Raw genomic sequence first — 22012 nt, forward strand, 5'->3', positions numbered from 1 at the left:
ACCAGCTGCCGTTGGGACGGACCCCTGAGAGTAGAAGCCATGACAGATGTCGGTGAAGATGACAATCGCCGCCTCCACCCAAAGGCCAGCCATGGGTTTACCTATGCGTAACATGGCTGGCGTGTCCAGGCCGGCAGCCATGTTAGGTCCAGGCCAAGGTTCGGAAAAATTATAATGTACCCTGATCCGAAACCCGGTACGGCTCATATGTACCGTTATACATGTTCTATGCGAGAGCTGCTGTACAGCTGTACTCTAAGATAGTACGCATGCGCAATGTTCCTCCACGCATCTTTCTTGGCCTCGAACGTGTATTACTAGAGGGTGTCCACCCACCTGAGGCGACGTCACAGCCGGGGCCCCGCCCTCTCTTCATCCAGTCGGAATTTACTACAATGTTTATGGAGCGGGTAGAATAAAGGGGCAAGGCAGAGGAGGCGGGGCGTAATTGTAAAATTTGAGCAGCCCGCGGACAGACCTTGCCCTCGGTGTCTGGCACGATTAAGGTGCCTCTGCACAGTGTTGTGTTTGTTGTTGCTGTGTGCAAGCGCGCGGACGGGGCTCGCGCTCTGTACTTGTTAGTGCTGCGAGGCGGCGTGTGCGGAGGCAAAGGAGGCGGGAAATCGGTAAGGATGGGGCTGTCCTGAGCTGCTTGATTAAGTTTGAGGGGCGGGCACACTACGGCTTATGATGGAGAGAGCATGTCTTTGTGTCAACTCACCTGTGTGCATTAGTGCTATGTTTCATTATGATGATGGTGAATAACTAGAGGATTACAAGGTCTCTGTACCATGGGCGATTAAAATACAGAAACATTGTCCAACGGTGTGCCCACGATACCCAGGCGAAGTGTTACCGTTGAGCCTACCCTGGTGAGACGTATGTACACTGATTCCCCTTGCTTGGCCATTTTGGTGTACCCACTAAACCGCTTGACAGGTGTAAGAAGAAGCGCCGTGGGTTATCTGGTTGAGTATTGGCCACCAGCGTGCCCTCCTTAACGCAGTGTGTGCTTGCTGAGCCCGTATGTCTGTGAGGTGTGCTGACCTACCCCCAACCCCCTCCTGTTTGCTTAAGTTGTGCCCCCTCCGCAACTAAACTTCCCAGTCTGTGTGATGTGGGCAAACTGACCACCAGCTAAATTGTGGTATGCCAACCTGCTCCCATGCCTACGTGAGGTGCAATTATGAGACAAATGGACCAGCAGGTCTTGACCAATGGTTTAGTAATCCTCATTCACCCAGCTAAATCGTGTGCCCACCAAGCTGCATCCATGGATGAGTCGTCTGTACAAGCCATCGCGACCCCACAGCTTTGTCTTTTGAGCCCCTTCTGGAAAGAAGAGCGTTTCCTTGTGAACCACATCCCATTGCTCCTTCAGTGTGTTATGAAGCAGATATTCTCTTGTGAGTGTGCAACTCTTCATGCTAACGGTTAATCTGCGTGGCATTCATCACGGACAGCTTTCACTGCTGTGCTACTGACGCCTGTGTTTCTATCTATACTTGGATCCAGTCTATTCATCATGTGTTCATGTGCAAAGCACACAATGAGGGGAGGGGGGGGGGCGGGCATGTCAACAATGGCTCTTTCCGACTATTGTCCATGCCGTAAAAATTGGTCAGCAGGACTGCACATAACAAGGCAATGGATGTTTGGACGGTAATCTGCCTGAAAGCATTCCCTTGGAATGGATTGGATATTTGCACGTAAAGCAAGTCTACATGTTTCGCTAAAAATTGCAGATCGTATGGGTATCCCTCTAAAATGTCCCCGTTGACAGAGGCTGAAAGTCGGCAGGACAGCGAGGTCCGCTTGGGCGCGGTGAGCTCCGTGGGGTGCTTCATAGCGACGTTTGTTCGTGTTTACCCCGCATTCCCCCTACAGCAGCGCGCGCAGGGGATTCCCTGGGGAGTTGGCAGCATCCAGAAGCATTGTTTACCAATGCCTCACAGATGCTCATGTGCGTTGAGCCCCTGGAGGCGTGCTTTGTGTGTGTAAGTTTCTCTACTGTATGGTTGTTTTGTTTGGGCACGTACCAAATCTGCCCCCTATGCATGCAATCTAGAATATTTCGCTCATTTTGGAACATGTCTTTTAATTTCCATAAAAAATAACATCAGTGTCCACTGACTTTCCTGACTACAGCATCATGTTTAGGTACCTGCAAAATTAAAGGCAACGAGGGGTAGTCTTTAGGCTTTTGCCCAAATTATTCTAGTGAAACCCTAGGTGTGGCTAGGTATTTGGCGGAAGGCTTCCATCGTAACTGCATTGCATTACGTGAGAAGAGTTTGTGTTGTTTTTATATTAAACTTTTACGCGATTGGAGTTTTTCGGCTACCCTTTTACTAATGGCCCGTTTACACGGTTTGCACCAGGAGGAACGCATGGGGATTATGAAATCGGCTTTTTTTTTTTTTTTTTTTTTACTCCTTTTAACCGTGGCTTAATCTGCTCGTGTTTTCAATCGAGGTTTATCAGTCGAGCAGATTATGTCACAGGCCTTCCTTTGCCGTTTGTTTTTGTGGATCATGGATTGACCTGGAAACATGAAACGTCTCTTGTTTGCTTAGACCGCGTAAATTACTGTCATTGAATGATTCAGACATGCATATGTCAGTTTCGATACATTACAAACATGTCTGTCTAAAGTCTACTTTGCCGTACATCATGAGTAGCACACTTTTTATGTAGCTAGAAATGAATGTATTTGGACGCCACTACTCTATTTACTATTATCATGGGAGGAAAGCAGGAATTCCGCTCAGTGTGTTTTTGTAAAAATAACTATCTGATGTTTTATTTTTGGAGCTTCTGGTTCACCCACCGAAAAGAGATATGGGGAGATAAATATATTTTGTATGTGTTTGTGATCAGTTATAATTAATTATACATTGGATTCCAGTAGTTTATATTATTAGCTCATTTGGCACAGAAATTGAGCTGCTGACGGCCAGAAGATGCAGCTATTTGATACTGATACTTTCATAGAACATTATGATAGTTCGTTTTGTATATAGCGGAGATGCCCAGGTAACAGTGTGTATCCAGAATACCAATTTTCCAATCTACTTCGGGGGCAGAACTGTAGAGGTCTTCAACGTTCGTACTTTTTCTCATTGCTATAGATCTTCCTTTGAATGGACATACTATTTGACACTGCTTTCCTCTCATGTTTTGCATGACAATTGTTTCAAATCTAAATTTTCCATTATGTTATGATGTGACTAGTCAGCACCCCACCACATGTTTATATTAAGATCGCTGGATTACTCTTCTAGTGGAAAAAGTTTGCCTACTAGAAAAAGTTTGCCTATCGCCTGATGCATAGTATTGTTTACACATTTTAGTGCTTTGGAGAAACTTGGGGGTTAAAGAGATCTTGGAATCATTCAGGTCTCGTGAAGGATGCTGACGTCGTTTCCTTTCTCTGTAGGATTTTTCCTGCAGTTTATGGTAGACGCCGAAGTCTCCCATGACTTTGGTCGGGGCCAATTATCTCATACAGATGATACCATCCTTCTAGGCCGAGCATCCATATACTTGTAACAATTGCAAACCTTTTCAGCTAATCATTGTTTGAAGAACAGGCTACACAAGCCTGCCATTTTTTTTACCCATAAAAGTCTATTCAGAACATTTACTTGGTCCGTTAAATTAAACTAGACACAATTCATTACTATTGTTAACTAGGAATAAACTTTGAGCGACTTGGAATCTACAAAAGTACAAATTAAACCAACGACGTGTGCGTGGTGAAGACCAATTTACTGAACTCTGAGTCAGAAATGTGGTTGCATATAAAACAGCCTATGATCTTTAATTCGCTCCTGTGTTACACTTTGACTGATTTGACACCTCGACAGATCTTACCCGAACATCTGCATCAGGCAGGATATGGAAGTTGTTCCTTCATCTTTTTTGCTCTACTCCGTTGCATGACATTTTTTCTAGAACTTGGTTTTGGGGGTTGAATTCACCAGTGATCCAACTTTACACTTGTGGGCCTTGATTCTGAATGCAGAGTCAGGTGCACTCGGATAACTAATCGGGGGAAATTGGAATTCCGATACAAGGAGATAATTCAGACTGCTCTCACCAACCTAGATTTAGGTACTAATGTGCTCAAGGAATGTTTAACGTAAAAAGTGAAACTGTTTAAGTCTTTTATGAGGAAGTGAATCTTTAAAGAATACTTGGAAAAGTGCAAGGCTTGTCATTTTTTGGAGGGCATTATATTGACTGCAAAACTCTACTGTATGCAATGCTTTACAAGGGAAAATCATAGCCACAAAACCAGAAGATTCTTTTTAAACTTGAACAGTTATGTTTAAAATCTATAAAAAGGCACATAAATCCTTATTTTTGTTATAAAGTGCGAACATGGAAACTGTCATGCTACAAACTGGAGAATTAGCTTAACTTTTGTTATACTAAAATGTATATTATTGTTTTTAGTTTTATATTTATAAATAAGTGGATTGTTTTAAAATAAGTTGCTTTCGATGATACCCTTTTATGTCATAAGACTGGGATTTTGAAGTCTGTCCTGGTTGGCACTGCCTTGTCCGGCCCAAATCTTGTGACAACATGAAGCAGTCCAACCAAAGAGGAAGAGGAAGTGGGTCTGGCAGGGCGTGAGTGGCTGGTGGCAGTTAAAATGGTGCTTTAAAGTCTGTTTGTTTAGTGACAATGATCTGCAGGTGGTGAAGGTGGACTGTCGCTTGCAAGTCAATCGCTCTTTTAACCCCCCCCCCATTTGTTTTTGGGTCTTGCCCTAATGTTGTGGCTCTGTCCTCATGTAATGAGCCCTGTGTGGAGGGAGACTCTCTACTTGTGTCTTCAATAGTTTTCCGCTGGTGCTACAAAAAATAACTGCAGGACCTAATGCTTTTGTGGCTTTGTGACAGTCTGTCCCCATGCTTAGTTAGGCCTGCCTGGAATGTGTAGTTTCCTATGCTTTCACTTGTGTTCATTAGTTTAGTATATCAAAGCACAACTGTGAGGTCGGGCTGCTATTTACCATTTTAGCATAACCACCAGGCATCTATTATACAGTAAGTGTTTATTTATTTGGTGATTATAGCCAACCAAGGTATATATCGAAAATCAAAGTAATGGTATCAGAATGAGAAAATCCTGAAGATAAAACGTTAAATTCAGAGTTGCCCCCTCCAATTTAATTTTGGTTTACCCCCCTGGGACTATAAAGATGGTAAAGTTTGTATCCGAAAGGCACATTCTTTGGTCTCTATGGAGGGCACTGCAGTGAGTCAGACGTTCGCCACCCTTTCTAGGCAGGAGACTGAGTCACAGGGACTGGTGTGGTCTGACCGTTGCCCAGTGGGGCCACAGAGAATGATTGTAGAGGGTCTCACTGGAGTGTTGTCCAGTGTGCTTACCTCGCACATAGGGCATAGGATTGCATACACACACCAGGAGCCCCAGAAAACTGCAGTAACTTTCTTCCTAGGGCAACCCCATCTGTCAATCAAGCAGAAGACTTTTTGTTCACAGAACCTTTCCTGTCGGAACCCAGCATTCCGCAGACTGAACCGCGACACCACCTGAGATTGGGAGACCACAGGATTCCGTGGACCTGTGAACACTGATCAAACAACTATCAAGATGGAGACAAATGCCAGATATGCTTTCGAAAACCTCACGGCTCCGCTTCAGAGCTAATTGAGAACAAATAAAGGCATTGACTAATAACAAAAGCTTACTAATACTAGCCTAACGAGAGGAACTGAGTTCTATGGCACTAGCTAATTCCAGGGAAGAAAACCTAGTAGCCTTGTGGATTTACTGATCATGGTCCAGCCTAGAAAGGGCAACAAAGCCTTATGGGTGTAAAAGGTGCGCAAAAAGTTCATTCATGTTCTTGGACCTGTAGGGAGTGGGCATACCTGCTGAATCTTTTGTGATATAAGGGGAGGCTGCTAGAGGGAGAAGGCTGGAAGGAGAAAATACAAGCCTGAAGACCCTGGAAGTGAGCATTTTGCTGCTCAAGAGTTTAAGTTGGAAAACCTTATCTTGATCTTGTTTATGTGACTAAACTCATGTCATTTCCCCATATGACTTAACAGCAGGCCTCAAAATTTGCACTCGCCATTAGTCATTGACAAATGATAATTGTCCCATGGTAGATAAGCTAGTGTGTGGTTTGCATGTGGAGAACTGAGGCGCTGAGTGACCTTTTAGGCCTGCTATTAGCCTGTGGCTTGAAATGGTATCCCTTACTCTGCTGAGTTCATTTCTTAAGAATAGGAACTGTTTTACAAAAAAGATCACAGCGTGGCATTGACAGTTAGTTAATTATTTGACAGTGTGTTAAACCTCTAGGACCCAAAATTTGGTCTTGGAATTAAGTTTGAGGTTGTTGGCAGTTGCATGTTTTACCTGTCCCCAACCCTACCACATGGTGTCGAGCTGGTCCTCTATTGAGAGACACTAAAATAAATCTGCCTGGCTTTTACATAACCATGGACGTGCAGAAGGGGTTCTAATACTAGGTCCAACAGAGGTTTCCTGTTTCAATGATATAGGTGACAGGTGGCTGATCACTTGTTATCGCTGCTTCTCCTGCGTTGTACTCTGTGGGGACACTCACCAGGAACCTTCAATACAGGAAGGCGCTTGTCTCTAAGCTGCCTCCCCATCTTCTGGAATTTCTGTGCACGTAAGTGACCTTCCCTACTTTAGGGTATCCTGACCAGAAGAATCCTTTCTCAGAGGGAAACTGCAGCATCAGCTAGCTGGGGGCAACCTAGAGGTTCTCCCAGTCAAGGTCGAAGACTGGACGTGAGACGGAGGTTCCCCTTACAGAAGCTAAATCTGGGCTGGGGCACGAATAACCACTTTCAGGGGCTAAGTCGAATTCTGCTAGGCCTTGGCCTGCTGATCCCTTTTAGAGGGGCTAAAGCCAGATGACTGTGCACTATTACGGGATAAATCTGGGTCCAAAACTGGACAAAGCTCAGAGGTTTCTTGCAAATGGACTAAATCAGGCCATAAGGTCACAGGTCTCCATAATGTCTCTGCGCCAGGCCCTGGGGTTCCCTTTGTAACCCAGCTAGCTCACTCGGCTTAGCTAAGGCCGTGGGCAGCTGGCTCAGACTGTGTCCACAAAATGGCAGACAGGCCAAGGAGTGCCCTTGGCCCTAGATGCCTTTGCACCATAAATACAATTATCTGTTAAGACATGTATGTCCTTGCCCTGGACTTTGGATTTGCCTCGTACATCCTCAATTTCTGAATCAAATTGGTCTAATCTTTTTAAGTTCATAATGGAAAAACTTTTTAACTAGAGGGTTTATTCAGTGATATATTTCTTTTTGATTGATAATAGTGTAATATATTTTTTATATACGATTCCGCACGTTCAGATGTTTTGTAATTGAAACCATCAAGAAGTTTTAAATTCCATTTCTACGTTTAACTGTGTATTGATCCTTTGTGTGAGGTTGATCAAATTAACCAATTCACAAAAAAGGGGGAAAATGCTGGGATATTCATTATCATGTCCTCACAGCCAGTGCCCGCAGGACATCTGGCACTAGTAAACACACACATGCCACAGCCTCCCCATGAGGCCCTGGTAACTGTGACAAGGCCAAGCCTTGTCAGAGAGTTGAGAACCCCTCTCCATGGGTGGTGGTGAGAGGTGCAGGGAGGAATCCAGAGCCAGCCCTATCCATATGAGAACATTTTGCAACAAAGGCCCCCCTTCGTGCAAACGTACTCGTTAGTAGATCCTTATCTCCAACCATGCCTCATGGTTCAGGTATTGGTCAGTGTTTTTTTTTTTTGCTTTCAGAGTGCCCCAGACTGATAAGAAATGACAACAGAGAAGGCCAAGCAAGGGAACAGAGATCCGTGCTGCATTGTGCATCGAGGGGATGGGGTGGGAGAGTTGCAAAGAACAGCCCTGCAGAGCAGGGGGAGAGACCGGCTGCAGCTGTGTCAAGACGCGCCTTGCGGGGCTGAAGGAGTCAGCTGGCAAACTCGCACAGTCAGCCAGCGGGCCCCTAGACCACCAGGGACAAAGGGGGCAGCGGATCATCCTCCTCCCAAACTTGCCAGAACAGACTACAAACTTGGACATGGACCCCCCTATGACGCCATCTTTGCTATGTAGTGAGCCTATGCAGAGGATGTGGGTGGGGCGTGGCCCTATTCTTCAAGACTTTTATTAGGGTATTTATTGATCAGTGGGGCGTAAAGATTTCCCACAAATTATGGCAATCTATTGAGTGAAACAAATCGATTGAGTGAAACGAAGCGGGCCAAAACATGCAACAGATTATGGGTCCCGCAACAGATTATGGGTCCCGCGCAATATGTTTTTAAAATAATGGGTTAACATTGTGTATTTTCCATCCTACATTTTGGGGACAATTTGTGAAAAAGCCATACAATTTACAACTGGTTCTGTAATGGAACACACGAATACATTCAGAATGCCACCCAGTCACCCACAGTACCCAGCAGCATTTTGCAACACATTTTAATGCTGGCTGTTATGCTTGTGCACACAAAAATTGCTACAGCAAAACACATTTTCCTGCTTCTTGGCGCTCCAGTTTTGCTCCATGCCATGTCTCTTGCTCCTTGCCCCCCCGTAACTCTCACCACCCCACTTATGTAGGTAGAAATCTTGTAAAGCGCACCAGGTCGCCCCAGACCCCCCAAACTGTCCCTTTGCGCATTGCTATCTGAATCAATTTACAATGCCCAATGAGAACGAGGTTTCCACTATGCGGTGGGCTCCCCGTTCAAAACTGGATACCTACAGATGTCTTAATGGGTGGGCAAAAGGTGAGTACGACTGAGGCCCCCTTCCTTGGGAGGGGCCCCACCTTCAAATAAGTACACATTTATAAGAAAACATAAATGCCACGTCACAATATTGTATAGTGAGCTGTTGAGGTTATGAGCTTGCTAAATTCCCATCAATGGATCTTAATTACTTTCTCTGTTTTTGTGTTTACTATAGCCCAACTTGCGTAGAATTAATTTGTGTACCTCTCCTTGGCTAATATACCGACCATGTGCAATAGCAGAAGTTGAAACGTATGTACATAACTTTGAGTGGCACCACGGTTAAGAAGATAGCTGTGTGCCAAGCACTTGTTGCAGAGATCGGTGTTCCAAATGCTGGCAAAGCCGAGTTAGCTTTTCCTCTCTGCGGTTGATACGCTTAAGCCTATACACTTGGTGAGGATGCACTTGAAGTAGATGACTTTATTAGAAAATCTTTCAGGACAACAAAGGTTGTGAAATCGAGCTCTGGCATGAACTCAAAGAAAGCAGACAACAGATGCATGAAGTGATGAGTTCGGGTAAAATGAAAGCAGTGCAATGCATTATATATTTCAGAGTTGGGGGTGAAGTTTGATGCACATCAGCTGTAATTTTGGTTATGATCTCCTGAAATTGTCAGGCTATTTTTTTTTTAAATTTTTTTTATAAACTAATCCTACATTTGTATTCACGCAATCTGTTTTCCTCAGCGCCCTAATTGTAATCCCATTACAGCAGCCGTCATTTTAATAACTTGACTACAAAGTCTGTGAAGTGCCAAATAGGGGAGTGATTTTTTTTTTCATAAGGTAAATACAATAAACGAGAACAAAATATAAAAAAAATATTCACTACATAGAAAAAAGTGTTTATGACGTATATACAAATCAAACTGCAAATAAAAAAAGTAAGAAAATGTAACGAACGTTGCTTCAAAGGCTACTCTTTAACCAATCCGTCCACGACAGCCATATACTGTCGCTATCCTGTAAAAATGCACACTGTGTGTCAGATTCCAGGCACTCAGCAGTATCCTCGTGCTCCTTAACACGGTTTTTCAAAATCTTCCTCTGATCTTCCTGCACACCCAAATGGGCTAACTTGAGGAATATGCGTAAAACTTCCAACACCCTGTTAACAGCATCTCCTTCCTCAAGGACCCGCCCAGATAAAGAATGACACTGGGACAGAAAACATGGGCAGAGGGCTTTGCTGGAAACCATGGTCTGCCATGTGTGGCTGGTGACACTGGCAGGAAGTACAGCAGCCTGACCTAAATAAAAACACTACAGAGTGCAAGGCTTGAAACAGAGGTAACGTTCGTACCCAAACTGCAGGCTGTGCCTTTTGCTCACACAATTGGCTTCCAACTGCCCAGTCCCTCCTGCTGTTTTTGCTCGGGCCAGTCCCACCTGCTGCTTTGCCTTGAGGAACCAGGATGATCGGAATCAAGTATTGCGCATGTCGGGGGCTCTGAAACTTCAGTGCTCCGATATTTCCTATTCGGCGCAATGACCGGAGGCTGTGCAGGAGCACCCCCTCTCCCTGCAATGACCTAGCCAGCAAGCCCAATGGTGCATGCCTGGCTGGGAGAGCCGTAAGCCCCAGCCAGATATAGCCCATTGGGCATTCACTAATTTTAGGGATTATTGTGGGGATAGAGCGCTCCTGTGAGCAGATCTTTCTACCTTTGCCAGCTCCTCCATAATGGGCCTATAATAGGCGGGTTGCCGCCCATTCTAGAGGAGCCGCCCCTGTTATTGAGCACAGACCTAGCTTTGAGAAGCAACGGAGCGCTTTACAATCGCAGAGGGAAAAACATGGTTAAGAAACAGAAAAATGAGGGAGTGGGGATCTAACCACTACGGAGGGAGAGCAATTGTCAGCAATGAATCTAGAGGAAATAGTGGGGATCAGATTAGGGGGACATAGTGTGTGTTTTCCGGGTGAGGTCAAAGGTGGAGGATGACCAAGAGACTAGCAGGACAAAGGAAGGAGCAGTGGCTAGGATTCATAGTGCAGGTAAGGTATTGGCTTTGGATTGATAGTGGTTCTGCAGTGTAACTGTGCTTGTTTGTGAGACGAGTGAATAGAGCGGTTGGCATAAGGAGTGAATGTGAACATTCTGCTACTGTATGAAAGGAGTGTCTGAGCAGTAGGAGGAGGGGGTAGCAGTGGGGAGGAATAGTAGTGAAGTGGTGCAGGAGAAATGAGATCAAAGGCTGGAGGTGAGTGAGCTAGGAGGATAGAAACATCCGAGGCACAGCAGAGTTGTGGGAGGAGTGAGAGGAGGGTTGTAGTAGAGAGTGTAGAAGAGGTGAGCATGAGTGACCACTGACCAGCTTGAATCCAACTAAGTAAGTGCAAGGCACTATCCCAACTTTCCATTAGAACACTAACCGCCGGCTAGAGTAGGGGCATCTAAGAAGTCCCGGAGGGAGTTTAGATAGCATGCGTTTAGGGAGGTCCAAGGCAGTGGATAGCCAGTAGGGGGTTACCGTTCAGTAGCGTTAACTGGGCTTACAGACACCTTGGTTAGAGAGGAGGTAGTCAGGGAGAGAGAGGGTCGGCCTTAGGGTTCACAAAATATTAAAATGGCCCTCGAGACTCAGTTATTCTGATTTGATTTTGATTTGTAAGGCGTCCAAGCCCACAGGCATTAGGGCGCTGAGAACCCATAAGAGTGGGAAAAGGCGGCAGCGGGTAGGTATAAAGCAAAACCTGGGCTACTCAAAAAGAATAGTCTTTAGCCTCTTCCTGAATCTCAAGATGTCTGTCTTGGAACGTAGCTCCTTAGGCAACTGATTCCACAGAGTGGCGTCGCGGACAGTAAATGATCTGCCCAGGCCCCTTGTTTTTCTACTTATTGGGACAAATGAGCGCACTGGCTCACTTGCTCTAGTGGCTCTAAGGTGATGCTGTATTGCAACACAATCTCTCAAATCTCTTTGACATATGGTTTCACTCTCTTGATTAGCCTGAGAAGATATTGTGCTTTATTACAGACCTGGTCAATGTGCAGATTAGAGTTAAGAGGAGTAAAAAATGACACCCAATGTTTTGACTCAATCTACCGTTTTGATAGTATGTTTATATCAATATAGAAGCTCTCATACTGGTCATCCAATTTAGATCTGGCCTGGGGGATCCGAAGGGCATGAGCTCCATTTTAGTGGAGTTCAAGCACATCTCATTTTTGGCCATCCAATATTGGATTGCCGAGTAAACTTTGTGTTGCGCATCCTCTGTATACGTGCCACGCAACTCAAAGACAAGCTGGGTGTCATCTGCATAATTTGTAAAATGCACATCCATCCTGTTTAAGAGTTCACAAAGAGAGCAGCAACAGACATTAAATAAGGAGGGGGCTAAACACGCACACTGTGGGACTCCATATTCCAGTAGTTTGTATGGGGAATGGGCATGACCCCACACTATATAGGATTTATGGTCCATCAGGAAAGACTTTAACCAAGTCATAGCCTGAGTGGAATAAGAACCCTCTAGGGCCAAACCACCCAACAGTTTCCCATGGTCGACAAGGTCGAAGGCTGCTGATGAGTCCAACAACATCAGCATCCCCGCCTTGCCCCTGTCTATAATCTGAAGCATTTCATTCTTCATATTCAGAAGTGGACTCTCGGTCCCGTAGCCAGTTCTAAACCCAGATTGATTTCGGTGCAATTTTCCAGCCAATTTCAGATATTCTTGTAGCTGGAAGGTAGCCACCTTATCCAATATTTTTTAAGGAAACTGCGCGTTAGAAATAGGTCTAAAATTAGCCGGCACATTCTGGTCGAGGCCTGGCTTTTTCAACAATGGGGTCACAGAAACCTTTTTTTGTGTCTCAGGCACACAGAATTCCTTAAAACTAGCGTTAATCGGGTGAACTAAGAAAGGTAGAAATAGCTGTTTATTGTTTAAAATAGTCTAGGAAGGGAGGCGTTCCCCTTCACATGTTACGGTTTCATCTTTTCCATCATATGTAAGAGCACTTCCTCTGATATGTCCCTAAAGGAGAAAGTTGAAGGCATATTTTTAGCAGAGTCTACACCAAGATCCTGTTTATGAGTAGAGGACATAGTCTACATTAATAGAGATTTGCGATAAAGCCGATGATATTTTCAAAGCAAAGGCTTTCTGTATAGCTTCACAATCTACATCTGCGTGGTCTTTCTGTTGAGACATAACCATGGATTTCTCCAGCTCTCTAAGAGTCTGGAAGAGTTTGCTAATATTGTTTTTACCTTGGGCAATTTGATTATCCAAATACATACCTTTAGCTAGAATAATCTCCTTTTTGTGTAGCTTCTCCAGAGATTTCCATTTATCCCTGTTCCCCTCTGACTGATCTTTCAATCAAGCTCTTTCTGCCCTTCTCTTTTCTCTTTTTCGATCAACAATGCGGGAGTGTACCATTTCTGGTTATTACACTTCTCCCTGACCGATTTTAATGTAACCGGCGCAACTCGTTTAAGGAGTATGGTAAAAGGGTTATAAAATTCTGATACCAGGTGATCAGGATGATCCGTGACCTGCGTATGGGCCATGAGTATCAAGACATAGCTCTTGTGTCATCTGTGACCCATAGATGCAGGGTACACAAATGGTGTGATGGGGGAAGGGTGACCACAACAGTGTGGAGAAAAAGCACCCTTATTCTCGGTGTGTGCCCTTTGTACAGCGCTCCTTTCCTTGTATCATGGTAGACTATATTTTTATTCTTCTGAGTAGGCAGTGTGGTAAGTCAGGCATAGGACGGGCAAGAGGACTAAATTAACCTCCTCTGACTCATTTTCTATGACAGAGTCTCTACAACAAACTGGTGCTCATCTGGATCGCTCACACATATAAAGGGCCTCCCCCCAGATCTATTCCAACCTCCTGCTTATGAAAGAAAGAAAAGAGAACCTAAGCTTCACGTTAGGATAGGGTTACTTCCCCTTGGTAGTGGTTTAGTGGTGGCTGGTTTTCTGGCCCTCCACCAAAGAGTGGTTGCGATCTTATCCACTTCTGGATCTTGTATTAAAAAGTTTCAAACAAAACACAAATGTCTCTCTGCGTTCTTTAGCTCAAGACATTATCCTGGTCCTATACCCCAGACAGTCTTCTGGAAAATCTCTTCCAAATCTGTATCATTGGGTCATTACAAAAGAAACAAGGTTAATTCCCTGTCTTGTCTGAATGTCTCACCTTCTCAGCCTTGGGTAGTCCTTCTATTTGGTCAGCCCTTTTTGGTGTGTCCTTTTGTTCAGCCCATATGGGGTAAGATATTTATCAACCCCTTGGTGGGTACAGGCCTGCTCAACCCTGCTTGGTAGCTTTTTTCTCTCTCGATTCTTCCTGGATTACTTGTATGATAAACCCTGTGTGTGTTACAGGGCTCTTCAGCTAGCCTCAGTAGTTTGCTTGGCTCAACCTCTCCTGGGGTATTTGAATCTCTAGCCCTGCATGATCTACGGGCCTGCGCGACCCTGCTCGTTATCTTGCTTTGCTTAACCGCTCCTAGGTTATTCTTAAGTTCAGCCCTGTGTCGGCTATGGGCCTGCTCAGTCCTTCCACCCCCTTCTGGGGTAAACATATGTGCCCAGTCTGGGCTTTGCTGTGACCTTGCTGCCCTCCGCCCAGTCTCTCTGTACAAAATAGTGTACCTCGCTTTCCTGGGGAAGTGTGCCTCTGGGGGTTCGGCATCTCTGGTCCGTGCAGCTCTGTGGTTCAGACCTGGCGACGGTCTGCGCTTCGTCTCCCTCGTCGGACTTGTTTCTGGCCGAATGGACCCTCGATGTCTCGGCGGTGGGATGTCTGCCCGCTGCTCCTGGTGATACCTCGTTTCTTTCTTCTCTAGCGGTTTCAGGCTCTCTGGGTCCCTTGCGTGTCCCCAAGCAGCAGCGTTTCGTGGGTCTGTAGGCTTCTTCGAGTCTCCTCCCACCACGTTAAGGACATGGTTCTTCTTGTGAGGGAGGGGCACCCTCCTCATTCAGGAAGTGGTTCTTCCTGTGAGGTAGGAGCTCCCTCCCCTGCACTGTATTGCAGGCTGGCATTTTATTCGCACTCCGGCTGCTTCTCTCCTTTGTTGCTGTCATCCAGTGGTATTTAAGTTACTCCTCTGAAGGCAAGCGACGATGCCAGTGGTCCTGGTCTCCATCAAATGCAGGCCAGAAACCAAGCCATTCACGTTAAAGGGGCCCTGTTCATGGTTACCTTGTTCAACCCCTATGTAACCAATAAACATTGAGGGCTTGGATGTAATGGGAGGTGGTGTGGGATTGTTGTCTGGGCATTACTGGTCCCCGGGGAGGGGGAATTACCCCCAATGTGGTCATGCTTTCCCTGTTCCCTAGGGACGCTATTGCATAGCAGGCTCACTTCCCTACTCCAAAGGGAGTGGCTCCCCCTTAGGGAGAAGGGACACATTTGTTGGATTAGTCACAGCAGACCGCTGCCTAATAACAAAAAGGTGTAAATGTCTCTGATTCATGGGTGCCTCCGTTCAGGTAATGTAATCCTATGATTAAAACAAGTAAACATTTCATAGAAAACCGAGTGGGATCTGCAGAGACCCAAGATATTTGTTTAAATTCCTTTATCAAAGGCCTAAAAGCCTTTTGAAAGCGCCTATCCGATACCAAGTACATATTTAATGGGACCTCAGTCCCCATATTGTTGCAGATGTGTTGCCTCGGTCAGCCAAAGTTTCTTCTGTGTTCACATCATGTTAGATTTATTCTTTCTTTAAATCCCAGAAAAATATAAGGGGCCTTCATCATAAGAGAGACTGTAGGTTAATGCACTGTATAGTTGGCCTTTGGAATGCCTGCGAACACGTAGCAGCCACAGAATGCTTAGAACCACTGTTGATCTACAGAACTACAGCCATCTACCTTCTATATAAAAACCCCTTGACTCTTTTCGGCTATACTCTTACATCATAACGAAAGTAAATAAGAGGTCTCAACAATACACTGTTAAATACATCCCGTGACCTATTATTGAAGGTCTGGAATTGAACTACCCTTTCCGAGCACTTATCCAAGCTATGCTGCTGGAACATGCTTTAAAAAAATATTTGCATACGTTAATCTATTAACCCTTTGCTGGCATTTTTTTCACTGTAACCCACCCTGAGTAATAACAGTACAAAGCACGAAAACAAAACTGACTATGCAACAATAAATCAGTACATAAAGTGTTCATTTTTGAGTCGTAAAAACCATAAAGCTCCAAGCAACAAAAGGGCTGCACTAAGAAAGTCGCAACAGTGAAATGGGTGGAAAAAATATACCCCAAATTGCACTACAGCAGCACAGGAATAGCATAAAATGTGCGAAATCCCTGCCACAGAATGCACGAAAAATGGGAATCCGAAGTAAAAGATGCAGCCATTATGTAAAAGCGAGACGGCGAGCCAGTGTTACACAGCAAGCCTGCGAGAATCTGTAAATAGCAGAAATGTTAAATACGTTTTTAGGGACAGGTGCATGTAACACGTTCTTCAGGTCCCAGTCTTTCTCTAGATCTGGTTATGCTCCGAGGTGTGGTGTCCTGCGCATGAGGACCAAGGAGCATAAAGGGAATTCCGATACGTCGTTATTATTAGTAACAGACACTGGTACAACTCTAAACGGCAGGAGCTTCCTAGGTTTGCTCCCACCTCCTGTAACGACTTCCTTTTCCTCTCTCCCATGTCACCAGTCTTTATTCCGAATTAACACATTCCACCGTAGATCTACCAGACAATCCACATAGCAACTCATTGCACCAGGTAGCACCGCTTTTTAGGTGAAGGGATGAACAAGGCTTTGCTGACATACTGGGAGGAACATTCTTCATGGTTCTTCTTGCCACTCATTCTGGCATCCTTCTCCATACCCCCATCACTCTACTCACCATCAGATCTCCTCCTCACCAAGGTTCTATTATATTTATTGAATTTAAAATAAAGTATATGAATTAAGTGTATGGAGCCCCGACTGCTCCCACGTCCCTCTGCTGTCTCTCCAACCCTCACTGCCCCGCGGCATTCTATCTCGGAACTCTCCAAGACACGGCTGAGCATGCCTTCACGTGGCTATTAATGCAGCTAAACCACACTACAGAGCCCCCTTCTCTAATTTTGCATTCTCCACATTCAAGTGTATCAAATACAAGTATCATTGGCATTCCAATAATAATGTGTATTGTTACATACTATCCTTAAACTTAAATGCACTGCATAAAATTGCATTTGTATTGTCATTTGTTAATGCCCCTTCCGAAAAAAAGTTAGATCATTAACATTGTATACTGTACCCCATATAATCAGACCAATGAAAACTTGAAAAATGTCCATCTGCAAAGGAAAATGTTAGATAATAAGTAACACAGCATACATTTTTTTATGTTTTGAAATGGTGATCTCAAGATAAAAACATCACTCCGCATTCAAGCAGCTGAGCTAAAACCCACCGCACATATCAGCATCACGAAACCAAACTCCATAATCCAAAGTTGCTTCTATCTCTGAGGTCGCGCCTGCCCAGATAGGCACAGGACAGAGAGTAACATCATGGTAATGTATTACACAAAACTAGCAGGTCTAACGAACCGTGTCCACACTCACCAGACCTCTTACTTCTGTCATTCAAGGCAGGGAAGAAAATGCTGTTATCGCTGCTGAAAGTCCCCTTACAATTCATGTTGAGCATATTCTTATGTACTTGAAACGAAAATCCATTAGAATGCCCGTGGGAGGCATTTTTTACTTTCCAGCTGCCGTTCTGTAGTTAAAAATGTAACCCCTAAATAACCCACTTCGGTACAGCCACTGTAACACAGTTGATCAAAACACCCCATTAGAGTACCAAACAGCATTCCGGACCTCATATCAGAAGTTGGATCTGCAGCCACATCAAATACATTCGCCTGGCATTACCAATCAAACTACAAGAAAGTTGCATGCCAGTATCGTTATCTGGCTTCTTGACCAATAAAAAAATACATGCACAGGACAATTCCTCTGTGCTGGGGATTCCCTTGTATGATGTGTGTTGGGGAGAATTCTCAGAAATGTGCTAATTCCCTTCTACCTTAGAGACCCCCAGCACCTTTTTGCTGGACTTTAGGACTTTTAATTTCTAACCTGGAGAGCGAGACCTTTTCCCTCTCATGTATTTTTCATTGATTTGAACCCTGTGTTTCAATTTGACTTTGGAGTCTGACCAACTCCATAGACCTCATCTTTTTACATTGTGACACACAGCACCTTAAGTGCAGTGGCACAGGGAAGTCTCTTAGATTTCCCAAACGTTTAAATACCTTCTCTTGGAAACTATTGTTTCCAAGAGCAGTGAAGTGAAATTGACTTTACTTACATTTTTGTAACTTTCTAGACCCAGCACACACTATCTTACAATAGGGTGCTGGAGGGGTTTACTCAGTATCCCTTTTGTCTAGTTTCTCATGTAACATTTTTTTGTTACCCTTTCTCCAATTAATGGCTGGTGTCAGTGTTTTACTTTTTTCCTACCATTGTGTGTTGTTACTGCGAGCTGCAATTGCAGCTGCAGTAAATCACCCATGGGTGCCCATTTTGTCATGGCCCGGTCTTCTTTTTTCGCCATTTCTTGATGGAAAGGTCCTTTTTGAGATTTACTATGCGCGCCAAACCAGGTTTGGTCCCTTTTTTCGTTTTGTCTTTGGCTGGATTCACTTGTGAAGCCCACTTCTGGGTCCAGTGTGTCTGGCAGGGGCAGGAAGTGAGGGAGGTGCCCGAAACTCCCTGTGCTTAATCCCCTTGGTTACAGGAATGCACCCAAAGGTGATTGGCCGGCTGGCTGTCCTTGGACAGCCACCCTCCTGTGTGAGTGACAGCTAGGCTGCGAATGAATGGGAGAAACCTGCATAAAAGGCGAGGCGTTTTGGCTTGGAAGGCAGAGTCGACCACTGGACGAAGGAATCCGAAGAAGAACTTGGAAGAGACGCCTGCTGCAACTCCTGGACCATTGGTTTGCCCGGTGAAGCCCTTCTGCTGTGCTGAAGCTCCAAATTTGCCTCGACTAGAGAAGCCCTGCAACGGACGACTTCTTCCCTTGGGTTGGTGGGACCAATCAACCCCAGAGCCAACCTGTCTGGATATCCTCTCAGAGCTGGCTGTACTTCCACTGCTGCTGCAGGAACCGATTGCCAGGGAGAGGAACACCAGATTGAGTGCATCTTTTTTATGTCGGACCCGAGTTCCAGGAAGATCCTCCGGACTCCCATGAATCGGGACTGACTAAGCCTGAGCCACCTCAACAGAGTGCTGGACCCCAGATGCAAGGAAAGTCCATTAAGGTATCTGAGAACAGCGGTGGTCCTGTTTGCGAGAGACGTGAGGAGCTGAAACCGTTAAGTGCCACTGATCTGAAGTTTGCCCATTGCTGCCGACGACTTTCCATTCGTAGTGCAGGAGTCCCCAGACGTCCTCCCTCTTGTCCCCACAACTGAGGCTCAGGAACACAGGATCTGCAGACCTACACAGGAACAGAAGTCAGCTGGATGCAGTTGTCTTCAAACCAAAGGGTACTGTAAAACTAGGGGGACTTCTTGTTGTGTAGCCTTGATAGCTCTCAGTTGAAACTTGACTTGGTTACACTTGCAGAGTTGCTTGCAGCTTTGCCCCTTCACAAGCCTCCCAGCTTGTGGCCCTCCAGTGATTTCCTGTCTACAAACCTTTATAACACATTGTGCAAGACTTTTACTTACCTGCAAGAAGATCTTCAGCTCCCCTAGACTTTGCTCAACTAACATTGACTGTCCTGGCTCCCTGAGAGACTCTTCTTAACTCTGACTTTGTGCTTCTGCCTTTCCCCTAGGAAAGAGTTAGGTGTACTTTTCATTGGAAGGTTCAAAAAGTACTTACTTGCTTTAGAATGTTTATTAACCGTTGTTTTAATCCCTCATCATTTCCTTTTGACGCTAATCTCAGTATTGCTCTAAATGTACCAGTGATAAATCAGCGTCCTAGTTATTTAATTTAATTTTATTATTAATGTGTTATAGCTTAATATAAGCTTTTCCTCCTGGACCGTTGGTTTGCCCGGTGAAGCCCTTCTGCTGTGCTGAAGCTCCAAATTCGCCTCGACTAGAGAAGCCCTGCAACGGACGACTTCTCCCCTTGGGTTGGTTAGACCAATCAACCCAAGAGCGAACTCATCTGTATATCCTCTCGGAGCTGGCTGTACTTCCACTGCTGCTGCAGGAACCGATTGCCAGGGAGAGGAACACCAGATTGAGTGCATCGTTTTTATGTCGGACCCGAGTTCCAGGAAGATCCTCCGGACTCCCATGAAGCAGGACTGACTAAGCCTGAGCCACCTCAACAGAGTGCTGGGCCCCAGATGCAAGGAAAGTCCATTAAGGTATCCGAGAACAGTGGTGGTCCTGTTTGCAAGAGACGTGAGGAGCTGAAACCGTGAAGTGCCACTGATCTGAAGTTTGCCCATTGCTGGCGCTGACTTCCCATTCGTAGTGCAGGAGTCCCCAGACGTCCTCCCTCTTGTCCCCACAACTGAGGCTCAGGACACAGGATCTGCAGACCTACACAGGAACAGAGGTCAGCTGGATGCAGTTTTCTTCAAACCAAAGGGTACTGTAAAACTAGGGGGACTTCTTGTTGTGTAGCCTTGATAGCTGTCAGTTGAGACTTGACTTGGCTCCCTGAGAGACTCTTCTTAACTCTGACTTTGTGCTTCTGCCTTTCCCCTAGGAAAGGGTTAGGTGTACTTTTCATTGGAAGGTTCAAAAAGTACTTACCTGCTTAAGAATGTTTGTTAACCGTTGTCCCTGGGAATTTTCTTTCTCCAAATCACCTCCCTCAAACGGGAGACCAACTCACCCCACCCGCAATAGGGATTAAAGAGGGGCTGTAACTTCCTTCTGCCACGTAGACCAACTGCATCCATCAGAACTCGGCATATTACCATCTGCACCAAATATTATCACTGGCTCTGCATTTTGCCATGGAATAGCCACCTCGTTTCCAATTTGTAGTGTCCATCATCACAGGATATTCTGGTAAGTGGCAGGAACCACACTGGAGACATTGCATACGAAAGTGGAATTAACTTTATTGTTACAGGGTAATAGATAGGAAATGGGGACAAATGTAAGGAGGATACATCCTTAGGCTATCATCTCCCATCCCGAAGTCCCAACTGACACATGTGGAACACTGGGGACTCACAGTAGTTTAACAGCATTCCGTTTAAAAAAAAATGTAGTTCCGAGTGCTTTTCTGTGATTGCACGCAAGCAGGCTTTTTATTTACCCTGTAAGGATTAACCATGTTTATATTTGAATCCATATTCAAAATCCTAGCTGAGATTTTCTTTTTAATCTGCCCACGTTTGACCCAACGTACTTGGCACTGCCATATCTCGTTCCTCCTAGGTTCATGGGTCCCTTTAAGTTGTTGAGATCATTAAAAAAAAAGTCCATGTTGCGAGTGTGTGTGTGTGTGTGTGTGTGTGTGTGTGTGTGAACAAAAACATTTGTAAGCAGTGTGACATTTTTACTCTGTTTAGCTGCCACAATTTTTGTAGTGGACTGTGGCTGTCGCATGTTTTATTCTAATGGGGTTGAGGAGGTCTCACATTTCCTTAACCACCTGGTTCTTCCTCCTGCCTCGCCCCCTGTATATACTCTACCCCCCTTCTCATATATATTTCTCTCTTATGTTGTGTTGATAAAATTGCCACAACCAAACGGTCCACTTAAAAAATTGTGTATAACTGCAGACTCTCGACTACTGCTTTCTTCCACCCTAGGAGAGCCTGGTTAGCTTAAAACTAACCACTACCTTGAGCTACTTTAACCTCACCAGGCAAAGTAATGCTTTTATAAACGTGAATATGTGAGATTAAATCTGAGTGCTTTTAGAACGTAAATAAAGAAGAATTAAGATGCATTAAGGACATATTTAAATATAATGGCTCCTACATAATGGGCAAAAAGTTATTGTGCATCGCATGTGGAAGTTTGATTTGCAGTATGCTGTGTACTATTCCTGTTTCTTCAGCGGGAGCTTCTGCCTATTGGGTGATGTGATCCCTTGCACCTAGGAGCTGGTTTTAGCTCCTGCTCATCGAATCTTAATTTTGAACCCTGGTAATGGCTTAGAGGCATGCAAAGGCTTACTGCCAGGACAAAAGGGATGTCTGCAGAACAGGCTTGCGGCATTGAACTC

At 45.0% G+C, this 22012-nt stretch overlaps 1 protein-coding gene across 11 annotated transcripts in view; it reads left to right on the forward strand.

The window, feature by feature from the left end:
• EPB41 (erythrocyte membrane protein band 4.1) overlaps nucleotides 1-22012 on the forward strand; it is a 2030480-nt gene that overhangs the window by 243052 nt on the left and 1765416 nt on the right. For 3 of the 11 annotated variants that reach the window (XM_069622987.1, XM_069622991.1, XM_069622992.1), the window contains exon 1: nucleotides 383-626. The exons of 1 other annotated variant lie outside the window; for it this stretch is intronic. The gene's annotated coding sequence lies outside the window, so the exon portion shown is untranslated. Of the gene's footprint in view, nucleotides 1-381; nucleotides 627-22012 lie in introns of those variants that run through there. 7 more of the 11 variants (XM_069622993.1, XM_069622997.1, XM_069622990.1 and 4 more) reach the window with 5 other exon arrangements.

The sequence above is a fragment of the Ambystoma mexicanum genome, chromosome 11 (genome assembly GCF_040938575.1).
Source record: "Ambystoma mexicanum isolate Mex_15411 chromosome 11, UKY_AmexF1_1, whole genome shotgun sequence".
NCBI classification, from domain to species: Eukaryota; Metazoa; Chordata; class Amphibia; order Caudata; family Ambystomatidae; genus Ambystoma; species Ambystoma mexicanum.